The sequence below is a fragment of the Vombatus ursinus genome, unplaced genomic scaffold (genome assembly GCF_900497805.2).
Source record: "Vombatus ursinus unplaced genomic scaffold, bare-nosed wombat genome assembly UNPS02014779.1, whole genome shotgun sequence".
Taxonomy (NCBI): domain Eukaryota; kingdom Metazoa; phylum Chordata; class Mammalia; order Diprotodontia; family Vombatidae; genus Vombatus; species Vombatus ursinus.
The window spans coordinates 11,689,101-11,704,515 of NW_020954557.1; positions in this window are offsets into that span (position 1 = coordinate 11,689,101).

A 15,415-nucleotide genomic window follows, 5' to 3' on the forward strand; every position below is an offset into this window, starting at 1 on the left:
AGCTACTCCCTCTTATTACTTAAAAAACATATATTTAGCCAGATACCATACACACTAAGTTTAGTTCACTTGGCAGGATTATAACCAGGACTTTTTTTTATAATCTTTGTATTTAAAATAAATCCCAAATAAGCCATAATTCACTGGCCATGCTGAGCAATGACTATACATAGCCTATGTTTTAACATAAAAGTATAAAATTACAGAGATATGATCAATTATTTTCAAAAATGTAATGTACTGAAATGGTGTAGGAGAGAACCACATTGGTCTTCAACTAAAAACAAAAATTGCTGGGAAACAAGGGAAGGGTAAAAAAGAAAAAAAAAAGAGAGAGAGAAGAAAAAATGATTTAAAAAGAATTGGTTCCTGGGGGGGGAATGGTTTCCCTCAGTTGCTTTATTATAGTGAATTCAAAAGAAAGTGGCTAACACAGCATTTCTTAATAACAAGGCAGTGGTACTCCATACACTTTCATATTTCAAATTAAAAATGTAAAATAAAAGTACTTTATGTTATCATAAGATTCCATTTTCTTATACCCTAAGAAAGGCAATTCAAGGGGGAAAGAAGGACAATAGCTTCAGGAACCCTAGCTCCACATTAATTCTGAGGCTGTCCTCTTTAGCTGTTCAAACAGCATCTGAACTATAACTCAGATGGTAATAGCCCATAGAAATAGCACAATCTTTGTAAGACATAGGTTAGGAATTGGACTGAAAAGTACAGTTTTCCTTTCCCTCCTAGTTCAACTAGAAAATTTCTTTAACAAACCCTCTTAAAATATTTATAAGATATCACAATTTTCCTAAATTTCACTTTTGACCCTACTTTGATAATCTGCCACCTGTAGCTCAGGACTTTCTGCCCCCAAAATAAGTCACTTAGTCAATTAAATTGGCCCCAGTTTTGTCAAAATCTGTAATACCAGGAAGCATTTATTTATGGCAGTGTACCTCTTTTATGGTTCTCCAGATTTAGAGTTGCAACCCACCATCTCATGAACCAGGAAAAATGAGGGAGAAGAGGGAAGGAATGGTTTAAAAGAAAAAAAAAGATAATCTTTTGTGAGATTCTGTACATTTTTCACCATTTCCTTCAGAAACCACAGTAGAATAAATCCAGAAATACTACATTGGGGTTCATTCATTGGCTCTACTGAAGCAGGAGCCAAATATTACATGTAGCCTATCATTTAGTGGCTGTTTATTGTGTGAATGACTGTGGGCTATGCAAAGCAGATATTTTCCAGTTTGCCTGGGGCAGAAGAAACCCTAGAGCTGGAGCTGGGGTCTTAGCCTGCCTTCAAACTCTTTCCTCCCTTCTGTGTCTCTCCCAACTAAGTGAAAACAAGCATATTGAACTGCTCACTGGGGCTTAATTCACATTCTATCACTTCTTTTGACTTTTCTAATTCCTCATCAGCACACAAACAAAATCTATCAGTTAAGAGGAAGAGCATGATCCAGGGATAAGATTCCAAAGAGTGCCTAATGGTTTTAGTGGTTCCTCTTAATTTGGTTCCTTAGGAGTTTTCCTGATGGTTCTATTTGTAATCACTGAGCATCTGAATGGACCCTTTCCCAAAAAAGGCTTTAACAACTCACTTGCCAGATTTTTTTTACTCAGCACAGAGGCTGTAAAGAAGGGGTTCTTTGACCTTTATGTGTCATAGACTTCTTTGGTAGTCTAGTGAAGCTTATGGGCTCCTTTTCAGAATGTTTATAAACACATAAAATGCATAAAATTACAAAATAAAATTATTATATTGAAATATAGTTCTCAACATAGAAAAAGAAAAAAATTCATAGATCCCAGGTTGAGAAGTCCTGCAAAGGAATCAGAATCCTCACACACCTGGTAGTTAATTATAAATTGATTCTACTTGCTAAAGACCTGTCATTATCCTCCTTTTAGATATTTAAGTTACATATAAAGTAAAGATTGATTTCTAAAGAATGAAACCAAATTATTTGTTAGAAGTCATCCACTTATTCAGAGGAAATGAGTTATTATAATTTAGAGTTGAAAAGACCCTTAGATTTTCAACTATGCAATAGGTCATGTGAAGACAGATTTAGAGATAGAGGGAAACTTAAAGGTAACAATATTAATAGAATTTTAAATACATTCTGGACTGGTCCAGGCTCTAACCTGGGAATGGATGGAGGTGAAACTCAGCAGGCCAGAGACAAGTATGGCAGGAATCAAGTAGAGGTTTTAATTAATTAATTTCAGAGTGAGGAATGTGGTTCTCCTGAGAAAGAGAGTTCCCCATGTTGGAATAAAGGCAAAGTTTATATACATAAATCCCAAGTTGGTAGTGGGGGAGAGATGGATTATAATGCTATCATTTCTAGGTCTTGAGCATTTTTCCACAGCAAACCCACAAAGGCAGGACAATAATACAGATGTTCTTGAGCTCTGTGGGAACAGTTCTTAAGTTGATTGTCTCAAATATTGGGGGCTGTGATTGCTTGGTGGGGTTCAGAACCAGAGCTCTGTGATGGGAACAGGTTTCACAGTCTTTAATTTGGTTGACTTAACATTCACTAGCATAGGAATGCAGGCATTGAGAGCATATGAGATTGATGCCTTTAAGCTGCATTGTGAGTTTCTGACTCCTAAGCCAGAATCTGCTAGAAAAATAGGAGCTCTGAGAAATATAAATTATTAGCAGATTCATTACACATATTATATCAATTAATATGAGAATCATAAATCCCTTTACATTCCCTCCTTTCAGTCAAAGGTCAGAATACCCCTGCAGACAGAGGGGGAACATTCACCTGAAACATGATTTAGATTTTATGTAAGCGAAACATCAGACTAGAGAGGGCAGAAGGGAGAATGCTGCCAAGGTTTCCTATTATAGTAACTTAGAGATGTCACAGTCTAGCTATCTTCAGAAATCTTACAATAGTCCATTTGACATAGAGCATAATAAATCACTTGGTGCTCCTTTGTGTCCTGGTACCATAAAAAAAAAGAAAGAAAGATAAAAGAAAAAAAAACAAACAAAAACAAGATAGACTGGAATAAATCACAAATGCCAGTATCCTACCTGCTAGAAATGCTTCAACAAAGATATCATTGATAACAAACATGGGTGATCCATGAGTGAATGTGAAATAAATTTGAAGATAATAAATGCTTTCATCATGCATTCATACTATGTCATAATAAAGTTGGAAACATATCTTGCTACTTATAGGCAAGGACTTTAAACATATCTTACTACTTAGAGTCAAGGACTTTATACTTCTTTTTCTCAATAGTACCCTAAATTCCAAGTCATACAACAATGTATTTTAGGTGGATGCCAGGCAGTTGGTAAAAAATAAATTCATCCCTAAACCCAGATTAAATGAAATATGAGCTGAAAATGACAAGATATGAAAATGCAATGAGAAAAAGTTGGAGAACCTGAGGCCAGGGAAAATCATCACTTTCAAAAGTAACTCCAGGAATTCTACTTAATACTGAAATAGATGGCAAGAGTAATACCCCCATCTTGATTACTTTTGGAGAGATGTGTACTTTTTGACTAGAATTTCATAAATTCTTTTTCAAGTTTGGCAACATAAATTCAACTAGTAGACCAACTATAACAAAGCATAGTAATTGAAAAAGCCTGACATTTGCTGTAACCATATTGAATTTTTAAAAAATTCACTCTTAATTTTGAAAGAAAACGAAAAAACAAAGTTTAGGACCAGCATACAATGGAATGTTCAGTGGTCACTGCCACAATAAGAACCATAGAAGAACGGGTAGAGATAACAAAGAATATTCCTGAAGTCAGAAGCCAAAAACCACTATGGCAGAGGTGGCTTAAGAAAGGTATTGAATATTTTTAGAAAAATACTTGAATATTGCACCAACTTGTACCTCACAGATTCCTAACTTGGGACACATGGACCCTAAGAAGTTCATAGATTTTGGGGGGTGGGTTATAAAATTGGAACATTTAATATTTTGGTAACTATTTCAATATAATTTGTTTCCTTTTATGATCCTGTATGTTTTATCTTACTAATTTAAAAACATCCTGAGAAGGGGCCCAAAGGGTTCACCATATTGTCAAAGGAGTCCAGGTCACAGAAAAAAAAGTTAAGAACCTCTGATCTAGCTAGTATGCACAGGAATAAACATGAGTAACATATTGCCTGATAAAAGGAAACAAAAAAAGAAACAGGTGGGATATAATTTAGACAGAAATTTTGAATTATTGTAATCAGTAAATGACAGCAAAAATCAAAAGGTTAAGGCAATACAAGGAGTCAAGGCAGCACAAACACAAAAAAAAGATGTCTAGTAAAATCTTTACCACAGAGTTTTGAGAAGCAAAGAAAGAAGAAGACAGGAAACAACTGAAGGAGTATGTGAAGATTTTAAATTGTCTATTGGGTTGCATGATGTTCAACACAACATAAATACAAGTTGAATCAAATACAAAACATGGTGCTTGCCCAGTTATAATACAACAAATGACAGAACAGTTACATAAAGGACGTGACTGAAATTCTAACTATTTTTTGCAAAACTGGAAAACAATAGGGACAGATAATAACCATAGCTATTCACTTGAACGTTTCACTGTGGCACATGCACTACTATGAAGACACTTTACCAAAGTCCTCTTAAATATATACCTGATACCCTCTTCCCTAAAAGAAGAAATCACCAAAATATGAGAATACTAGTGACAACTCCCCATCTAGCCTAATTATATGTTCATCTACTATATACAATGCATTCACAACTCATATCACTAAAAGTAATATGAACACTTTTAAAAAAGAATATATTATCTGAGGAGCAAAACACTGAACAAATTGATCGAAAGTGCAAAAAATATTAGGCTGCCTTTATTATTGTAAAGCTTTTGACCCAGTTCTGTGTTTATGACATGTTCACATAATCCAAATGTATAAAATAGACCCAAGCATAGCGGGAAAACTAACTCTTTTGATGACCAGATGAAAATATATCAGATATCCAAAATATATCACCAAAAGCATAATGTTAAGAATCATTTATATAAAACATGCCATATTCAGGATTAAAATTTTGTTAAGGTTCTGTCTTGAAATCATTATCATCTCTTAAATATTATAGAACTAAGTATGATGTCCAATTTAAAGGAAGTCTAACTGAAATATCTTATCTATCATTTGACGTATATGGATAACATCAAGTTATCCATCTACCAAAAAAAAAAAAACAAAGCTTAAACAGTTCCTTTAAGTCATGAAGTCTTTTTTCCAGTGATATCAAAATGCCATTTTCACTCAACAAGTATAAAATTATTAATGTGCACTGAGAAAAGATAGAGACTGAAGACACTGATATTGAATGTGGAGGTCTCATTGAACCAATGGAAGAAGGCAAATACTTGGTTTCCTTGAGGTAAGGTTCATTGACAAAAAGAAATAAAAAGAAGTCTGTACCTGAATACTTTCTGGAATCCTGAAATCAAAATTGAATAAGAAAAATATGTCTGAAATGATTAAAAGCTGTGTAATCCCAATCTTAAAATACATGTTTTGGAAATATCTTTTAAAAATTCATTCAATATTAATTAAATACAAGGTCCATCACCCTTAGACAATTTACTTGCTAAAAAGATAGAAGATGATTGATAGATGTCCCTAGAGCATGTAATAAACAGGTCAAAGTGTACAGAAATAGTTTTGGTCAAGCAATGAACAAAAAGAAGGACTGACGATACATAGATAGGTTATTAGATATGTTGAATGTAACCAAAAGTAGTTTACCTCTAAATGGAGCCTATGAAACAACTAAGATCCAAAGATAGAATCACAAGGTCCACTCTTAGGTGACATACATGTGAACTCAGCCAACAATATGTTGACAAAGAAACTTCAAACAAATGCCTGCTATGTGGATATGTTTGTGCAAAGAGAAGCATTTATTATGGCAATTGAAGACCAGATCATTGCCACCAGAAATTATATAAGGGCTATCCTTAAGGAGCCCAGTCTTGGTGATTAATGTATATTACACAAAAAAATGGTAGAAATTACAAAACATCACTGCAGGCTATTCAAATAAAAAAAGAAGCACCTACCAAATGTCTAGCAAGATATAACTTGTTATTGAAATTGTACAATAGAAGTTTGTTAGATTTTGTGGATTCACAGATGACATACTAGAACTACTAATTCCAAAATACACTGGAGAATCCAAACAATAAACTGTACTGGAACCAGACTACAATTATATTCCAAATTTTTTCCTCCTACAAAAACTCAAGACCAAATATTTTTAATAATATTGCCATACTAGATACTCATAATCTCTAAACTAAATGGAATATTTAAAAATATAAAAAGAGACCTGGCAGTTCAAATCAAACCAAGTTCATAGTGATTTAGGAAGGTTCTTTTTTTTCTCTCTTTTTGTAGGCAATGGGGTTGAGTAACTTGCCCAAGGTCATAAAGCTAGAAAGCGTCAAGTGTCTGAGGCCACATTTGAACTCAGGTCCTCCTGACTCTAGGGCTGGTGCTGTATCCACCATGCCACCTAGTTGCCCCAGGAAGGCTCTAAGGAGGGAGAGTTTAGACTTTTTTGATGACTATGAAGGTCAGTATATTCTAATACTTGAATGCTTCAGAAGAACTAAGACCTCATCTATGTCATATTTCCTCTAATGGTACAAATCTCACCCCACCCATCCCTTCTCATCCTATGTGACTGTTGTCTGGGTTCTATCATAAGCTACCCATTGGAAGTCATCCCTTCCTTTGGGTCATTTAATGTTATTTGGACACCATGGCAGTTTGGCCTACTGGTCCTTTCTCCCACAAGACTGTTTTACCTCATTTTCAAACTATATATCTCATAGATGAAATGGAGGTAGCTAGGTGGTACATACAACTATTAGAATACTGAACCTGGAGTCAAAAAGACAAATTCAAATCCAGCTTCACTTATGAGTGGTGTGACCTTGAGCAAGTCACTTAGCATCTATTTGTCACAGTGTCCTCATCTGCAAAATCAGGATAATAATAGCACTCACCTCCCAGGGTTGTTGTGAGAATCAAATAAGGTAATACTTATAAGGTACTTTTCAAACCTTAAAGTTCTATATAAATGCCAGCAGTTTATTATTATTTTTTGTTAATTGTAATTGTAAATACTTTGCGTTGTTTCTTGCATATGAGTAAGGACTTTTTAAATACATAGATACTAACAATTTAATTTCATGGACTCCTAGAATCTCAGAATCTTAGAGTTGGAAGGGATTTTGGGTGTCATCTAGTATAACTCATTTACATTTACAATACCACTAATACCATCTTTCCCATTTACAATACCACTAATGAAGAATTAAGCAGCATCTGCTTCAATACTTCTAGTCAAAAAGAACCCTCTAGCTGAATAGGTAGCTCATTCCATTTTTGGTTAGTGATACCTATACTTAGTTACTTCAAATGACCCCTCATATGATAGGGTTTTGAGTCCCTCACCAACTCAGGCACAGCCTCTGAATCCACACCTATGTGCCACTTTCCCCCTAAACTGTCATTCTGAAATAAACACAGTACTAGGTCTGTGTTGCCTGTACTAGGTCTGTGTTGCCTGGGGCAGAGGTCAGCAGAACTCTCTGCTGACTTATTCCAAACAAGTAATGGCAATAAGTCTTCCTAGGACTGCAAGTGACCAGTATATCTGGGAGATCTAATTGGATTGTACTTCAACCTGTTACATTTATATAGAGTTCCAATGTGATTCAGAACTTTCACCATGCCATATATGATGTGGATCTCAACTTCAAATCATAAATAAACTTAAAGTTGTGGCTTGTGTCATTTGTGAACAGTTGAAAGCTCTGATTTATATCAAATATGGCAGAACAGGCTCTCTGGACTGAATCAGAACTTTTTGATTCAATGAAATTCATAAGCTGGAAATAGTTTATGAAAATTGTGAAAGAAGAATGGGGCTGGGGGAAGACCTGTATAGGTGAAGGAACCTACCTGTGGTCTTCCAAAATTTTGAGATAGAGGCAAAAAAACAAAAAGGTTGGGGGATATCTGAAACTAAATAAATACACACATCTAATTATTAGATCCAAACTCCTTTCATAAAGAATCTTAGACAAGGGATTTTTATAACAACTTGCCAATGAGAAATGCCAAAAACAAAAAAGGTAGAATTTTTTTAGACAGTTATGAAAATGCTCACTTCACTATAGGGATTTTTAATACCTCATTCTATTGGTAAATTTAGCAACCAAGTGTTTGGCTTAAACTCAAAGGATCTGTATTGGAATTTTGTTTCTGCTACCTATATGACATTGGACATGTTAACCTCTCAGTTCAGTCTCCTCATTTGTAGAACTAGTTTGAATGATATTACTTGTGAGGTCCATCCCAGTTTTAATTTATGATCTTATGATCCTATGACTTACCTGATAACTTTAAAATGTTCAGAAACTAGTATAGTGGCATAATCTATTTGAAAGAGAGGTAGGTTTTTAGGAGATCATGACTCTCTCATTCACTGTGTGACTTTGAGCTATTTAGTTAACCATTTTATGCTTTAATTTTTTTCATATTAAAAATGGAGTAACAATTCACACCTGCAGTAATTCTGAGGGACAGATAAGCATAAGTTAGGTCATATATATATGTACATATATATATGCACATATATTTATATACATTCTGACCTTTGTTAAAGAAATACAATATAAATAAAAGACATGAATTTAAATGATATTATAAATATTATGATTGGACTTTAAAGAAATAATTACCAATTTGGGGGCTGGTACTAGGAAGATTATTTATATATATAATATATAATATATATTTTACTATATGTAAGTGTGTATGTATATATATATATATGAGTGTGTGTGTGTGTGTATGTGTATAAACAAATATTAGGAGAGTAGACTTGTAGAAGGTTTGAATGATGCTTCTGATTATGAAATGTTGTGGGGTGTTTTTTTTGTTGTGTTGTGTGTGTGTGTGTGTGTGTGTGTGTGCATGTGTGTTTTGTTTTGTTTTGCTGATGGATATTTCCTACTGTGTTTGTCAAATGGTAGGTTCATGGCTTAGTCAGGGACAAAGTTATTAAGGACATTAAATGCCATCTGGATGATGCTAATAAACATGAAACATAACCTTCAGATACACTGCTGCAGTGACCAGACTGCCAGGCCAGATTACCCTTTGTTTCTGTGAAAATCCCATTCATATTCCAACCCTTTGATGATATGTACTAGCTTTGAGTCTTTTCCTCTCTGCCCCTTTGAATGCAATTATTCCAGAAGGTCAGGAATAATCTCCACTTGTCAAATCTTCCATACTATAGATCTCATCTTTTCTTGGTTATCTTTGTATTTCTACCCAATTTTGTACTTTTAGAAAGAAGATTCTAGTTTCATCTTTAGATATTTCCTATGACACTTGCTAGAGGAGTAACCTTGTATAAAACCATAGAAATGAATGAATCTCCATGCCATATCTGGTGTATTTTGTGACTTTCAGGGGAAAAAAAAAACATTCTGACCCAGAAATACTCAATCAATGTGATCTTGGGAAACAACCCTACCTAGCCATGGGAGCTTAAACCTAAGCCAATTGTTAAATTTTCATTGTTAGCATTTATAACTTGGAAATCTACAAACTACAAATCAGGGCTCGATTTATTGTTTTATTGATTGTCTGCGACAGAGAAATTTTCATAATGGAGATAGAGCTTAAAAATGTGTCCTGGATTTTTAGAGAACCTTTATTAAACATTTATCATCACCCTCCTGACTGCAGTTATATTATAACAGACTTCAAAATTTTGGTTAAGTTTTGCAGCTTTAAAAATGTCAAACAGATTGGGCAGCTAGGTGGTGCAGTGGATAAAGCACTGGCCCTGGAGTCAGGGGACCTGAGTTCAAATCCAGCCTTAGACTCTTAACACTTACTAGCTGTGTGACCCTGGAAAGTCACTTAACCCCATTGCCTAGCCCCCCCCCCAAAAAAGTCAAATACAACTACGAAACATTGCCTGTGGTTGAAACATTCTATTCTTCCTCCCTGAGGTCTTGATTGCTATTAGAGAGCATTCTGATGTGCCCCTGTTAAACACTATGACAAATTAAATGACTACCATTTCTAAGAATGGCATTTTAAATTTAATTAATTTCAAATATATTGTAAACATTTAAAAAACAATTCTCAAATAAAATACTGGATTTTAAATAATGATTGAATAATAACTGCTGTTTATGTAGTTGGCATAGGTTTGAGGCTTGCAGAGAGCTTTACATACATTATTTCATTCGTGCTTCAAAGCAATTTCCTTGTGGTAGATATGAGGTATTCTTCTCCATTTTACAGAGGAGAAAACTGAGGCTGAGAAAGGTTTGGTGACTTTCCTGGGGTGATTTTCACATAGATCTTATGACTAATCTTACTGGTAGGATTTTGAACTTAGGTCTTCCTAAGTCTGCCCTGCATCCATGACAACACACTGCCTCTAAAAGATTAAAAGATAAGTAAAAATGATTTTTTTTTCCTCTCATCTGAAAAGATAACAAACTTGTCTCTAGTGGTCAGTCAACTTTTTCTCCCACTGATGTTCAACAGTGATGTGAAGATATTCTAGGAGGATGATTACAGAATATAGCATGTAAGACACTCCTGTAGGATTCCTACAGACAGACTTCAAATGTTTCTCAGCACATGTCAATTGATGATATCCTCTATTTGTGTTGCCATCCCACATGTGTGATACTGTCTCACTCACATCATTTTCCAAACGTGAATATGTCTTATGCTGCTCGGCAGACAAATGGTTAAATTGATTGAACAGCTAACAAGTAGTATTATTTTTAAAAGAAAAATCATAAAACACTATGAGCCATACTATGCAAATTGCCCTGAAAGCAGTGGCGGTAAAGTCTGAATACTCAGCAACATCAATACATACCCACAGGCCTCTGCAATTAGTCTTCCATGGTGAAATGGCAGCAACAGACACATGTTTCAATCTTCGCTTCTGCAAAACCTCCACATTTGAAAATCTCCTCCCTTTCTGAGTAAGAGGCATTTCATTAGTCCAGAATGACAGCTATAGTGTAATAATTTTAAAGCAAGCAAACAAACAAAAAAAACTGCAGATTATAAGGGAGGGAGGGAGGAGATGCTATCCAAAAGGATGACTAAATTAATTACAAGGATTTTTAAAATTTTTCACAGCCGACATTATGTTAATATTTATCAATAAATTAAGGATCATTGTTTTTCTTCCAAGAAACTGATAGCATTGGAGAAGATGATATTAAGGTTGGGTGTTATTTGTTTATACATTTTTTATTAATTTCTTCAGTTTAATATTCTTATTTTTGATGATTGCTAAAAGCTGATAGTACACATTCTCAGGCATGAAGGGACATTTTTATACCACTAAATACACACTCTTTAGATATGAGCTCCATTTTGATTTTCTCTCGCATACAGTAGCCTTACCATTTTAAGAGTTCTTAACACTTTGAAGTATGATCACACTGTATGACACATTCATTCATTCAATCATTCATTGCTTCATTTTCTGGCAACTAATCATCTTCTTGCTATCCAGAAGAAGCTTAATCTTTTAAATTGTTATTTAGCTCTTTTTTTCTATTTAACTTTTCACATGTTATATCATTTTCCCCTAGTTAGACTGTTATCTTCCTGAGGGACAAGGCCCAAGTTTCATTCTCATTTGTATCCTTTTCAATGTTTTGGCCATATCTAGCATCTAGTAAACCCTGAGAAATGATGAATTCAATATTTTTATTCTCCTGACAATGGTTTTCTTTGCATATCTGAAAAATCAGAGGCATTCAGGTGGAAAAGCAATATGATAACCGTATTCCATATTTTTAAATATCAACCTTTAAAAAGGTCCTTCTGGTCCCAAAAACCAGAGCCATTCTTTTGAACAAAGTGTGAACTGGCATTCTGAACAAACATACCTTAAGTTATCTCTATGGAAGCTGTGGCATGATTTGTCATTCCCCATAGACAACTGTTTCTATGTCACAGTTCATATTACAGGATACATTCTGGGAGCTTGAGCCATTAAAAATGTGACCCTAAAATTCAAACATTTCAATATTTCCAAACAATTAAATAGTAAATATACTCTCTCTCTCTCTGTCTCTCTCTCTTTCTCTCATCGTGTGTGTGTGTGTGTGTGTGTATAACTTACCTAGTATAACACAGATAGTAACTGATAAATCCAGATTTTGGGAAGCTAGGTGGTTCAGTGGATAGAATGCTAGCCCTGGAGTCTAAAGGACTTGAGTTCAAAACCATCCTCAGATGCTTACTAGCTGTGTGAACCTTAGTAAATCACTTAACCCTGTTTGGCTTAGTTGCCTCACCTGTAAAATGAGCTAGAGAATGAAATGGCAAACCACTCCAGTATCTTTGCCAAGAAAATCCCAAATGGGATTACAAAAAGTCGGATACGACTGAGAACAGAGAAACCCAGATTTTAATTCATGCCCTGTGACCAAATCCAGTAGGTTTTGTACTATATCACACTTCCTAGGACATCAGCCTAATAAAAGCCTGATTACATAGTGTTCATGAAAAAAGTGGCAAATGTCCATAATAATTCACAGAAATCTCACTGAGGCTCAAAAATATGAAGAAAAATTTAGTCTGCAACAAGGTCATTTGTGACAATATCCAAGCAAACTTGGTTACAGAATCACTAAAAAAAATTCTGATCACTACATTGTTTTCAACTAATACTAACTAATTTCATAGAATATTAGATACAGAAGGGACCTGAAAGATCATCTAGTCACACTGCATCTCATGGAAGTCAAGTGACTTGCTCAATGTCACATGAGGAAATAGGGCTAGGATTTCAAAGTAGGCTTTCATATTCAAATCTATCCCACTTTTCAATGTAGCACATTGCTTCAGGACTGCAGAAGGGACTCCAAGATCAGTATGAATCAAGTCATCCAACCAGTCTTGAAGAACCATATTTATATGGGGCTTGATCAGAGAGTTATGTGACTTGCCTGCTCACAGAGGATAAGTAACCTGCTCACACTCTCATAGTTAAGCTGGGATTTGAATTGAGGTCTTCCTGTCTTTAAGGCCAGCACTCTACCCAATACATCATGCCTGCAGAAAAAGATGTAATGTGTTGGTTTGGGATTTAGCCATACCTCTACCAAATCACAATCCAGGTAACACTTTTGAACTGCCTCAACTTGCAACAGAAACATCCTTCCAGAAAGTATTTAAGTCCATAAACCACAAAAATAAATTGTATAGCAGTACAACTATAATGTTTTATAGTCACTCAGAAATGCCTCTTTCTAGTATTGTAAAATGAGAAGAAAGTACCGGCTGTTTATTCTTTAACATTATTATGTTACTTGGTCACACAAAACATTCAAAGAAACTAATGTTCTTTGCTATATGATGTCGTGAGACACATGCCAACTTGAGCACAGTTTGTTTGGTTTTGTTTTTAATGGTGGTCATGTTGACTTATGGGAAATATCAGCACACATCTAAAAGCACTGAGTTTAAATAACTATACAATACTGATCTGGGAAAGGACCTTTAGAGCCAAGTCTCCTCATTCCTCCCATGGAAGCTCATACTAAGTCCTGGCAGATGGGGTCTTCTTAAATTCTTAAGCCTCCAGAAAATAAGATACTTCAGTATACTTCTATTACTATACTAGCCTCTACAGCAACCCAGATCAAACTGATAGAATTATAGACTTTGTGTCACAAATTACTAAAATCACACTCTTTAACTATAGTATTTCTCTGATGCATTAATCCAGCTGTCCTACCCAAAAATAAATAGGTTAATTTATCTTGATTTGTTATTAGTAAATGCAGGCTGATTCATAGTGATCACCCTTCATAGTATCATACATTATAGATTAAGAGGAAGAAAGGACATCATATCATCTAGTTCAACACCTTCATTTTAGAAATCAGCAAGGAGAAGTGAAATGATTTGCCCAGGGACACTCAAGTGTGTGAGGCAGGATTCAGACTCAGGTCTTCCTAACCTCAAGTCTAATGCCTGACTCCATCATACTTCAATTTTTTTTTTCTGATCTCCACTTATGATTGCATTGATGTTGGGGACTCTCCCCACCAATCCAGATCAGCAACTGCTCTGCAACTTCTATTCTTAGAAGATTTTCTGTGGCAGTAGCAAGGTTGAACCCTTGAATCTGAGGCCAGCTCTCTTTCTGCTATGCCATGGTACTTATCTTTTAGGTTCACAAACAAAAAATTAAAATAATCTGCTTTAGAATTTTTTCAGGCAACCTTTTCCCTTCTTAGAAAATAAAAAGAACATATGGTTATGCCAATCTTCAGACACCTCTTCCATTCTTCATGATTTCTTTAAGTTTATAGAACAAAATTCTACCAACTCAATGAGCATTTATTAAGTGCCCACTATGTGCCAGGCATTATGTTAAATGCTGAGGATACAAAGAAAGATGAAAAAACTAGTCTGTACATTCAAAGAGCTCACAGTCTAATGAGGAAGAAAATATGTGAATAATTATGTATGAAAAAGGTATAGATAGGGTAAATTAGAGATAATCTCAGAGTGAAGGCAATAGATTAGGAAGGATTGAGAAAGGCTTCTTGTAGAAGGTACAACTTTAACTGAATCTTGAAGAAAGCCAGGGAAGCCAGGAGATTCAGAGAGAGGGGTTTTGAAGTGCAGGATGGGGAGACAGCAAACAGTAGGAGTCAGAAGATGGAGTGCCATAGGTAAGAAATAGCAAGGAAGCCAATGTAACTAAATTGCTGGGTACATGGATGGGGAGTGAGGTATAAAAAGATTGGAAAAGGAGGAAGGCTGGAAACATCTGTGATTAAATCATAGGAGATTCCCCTTTAGGGGATTCCTTTTGGTCCCCTAAATTGTAATTCATATGACCCTGGAGACTTGAACTCATTTAAACAAGGTAGGTGTTCTCTGTTTTCATCATATATCTTGGGCTTCTGTGGTATTCAGTTGTTTCAGCTGTGTACAACTCTTCATGAGCCCATTTGGTTTTCTTGGCAAAGATATTAAAGTGGTTTGTGATTTCCTTCTCCAGATCATTTTAAAGATGAGGAAACTGAGGCAAACATGGTTAAGTGACTTGCCCAGGGTCACATAGTAAGTGTCTGAGGCTGAATTTGAACTCAGGAGGATGAATCTTCTTGATTCCAAGCCCAATGCTCTATCCACTGCACCACCCAGCTACACTCTTGGGCTTCTACTACCTCTTAATTACGATTGCTCTAGCCTCTTCAGTTAACCTTATGTTATCCATACAGTGCAATGTCCTGAGCATGGCCTTATAAGCCCATTTTTCAGTTCTTAGAATGTTTAGTATGCCA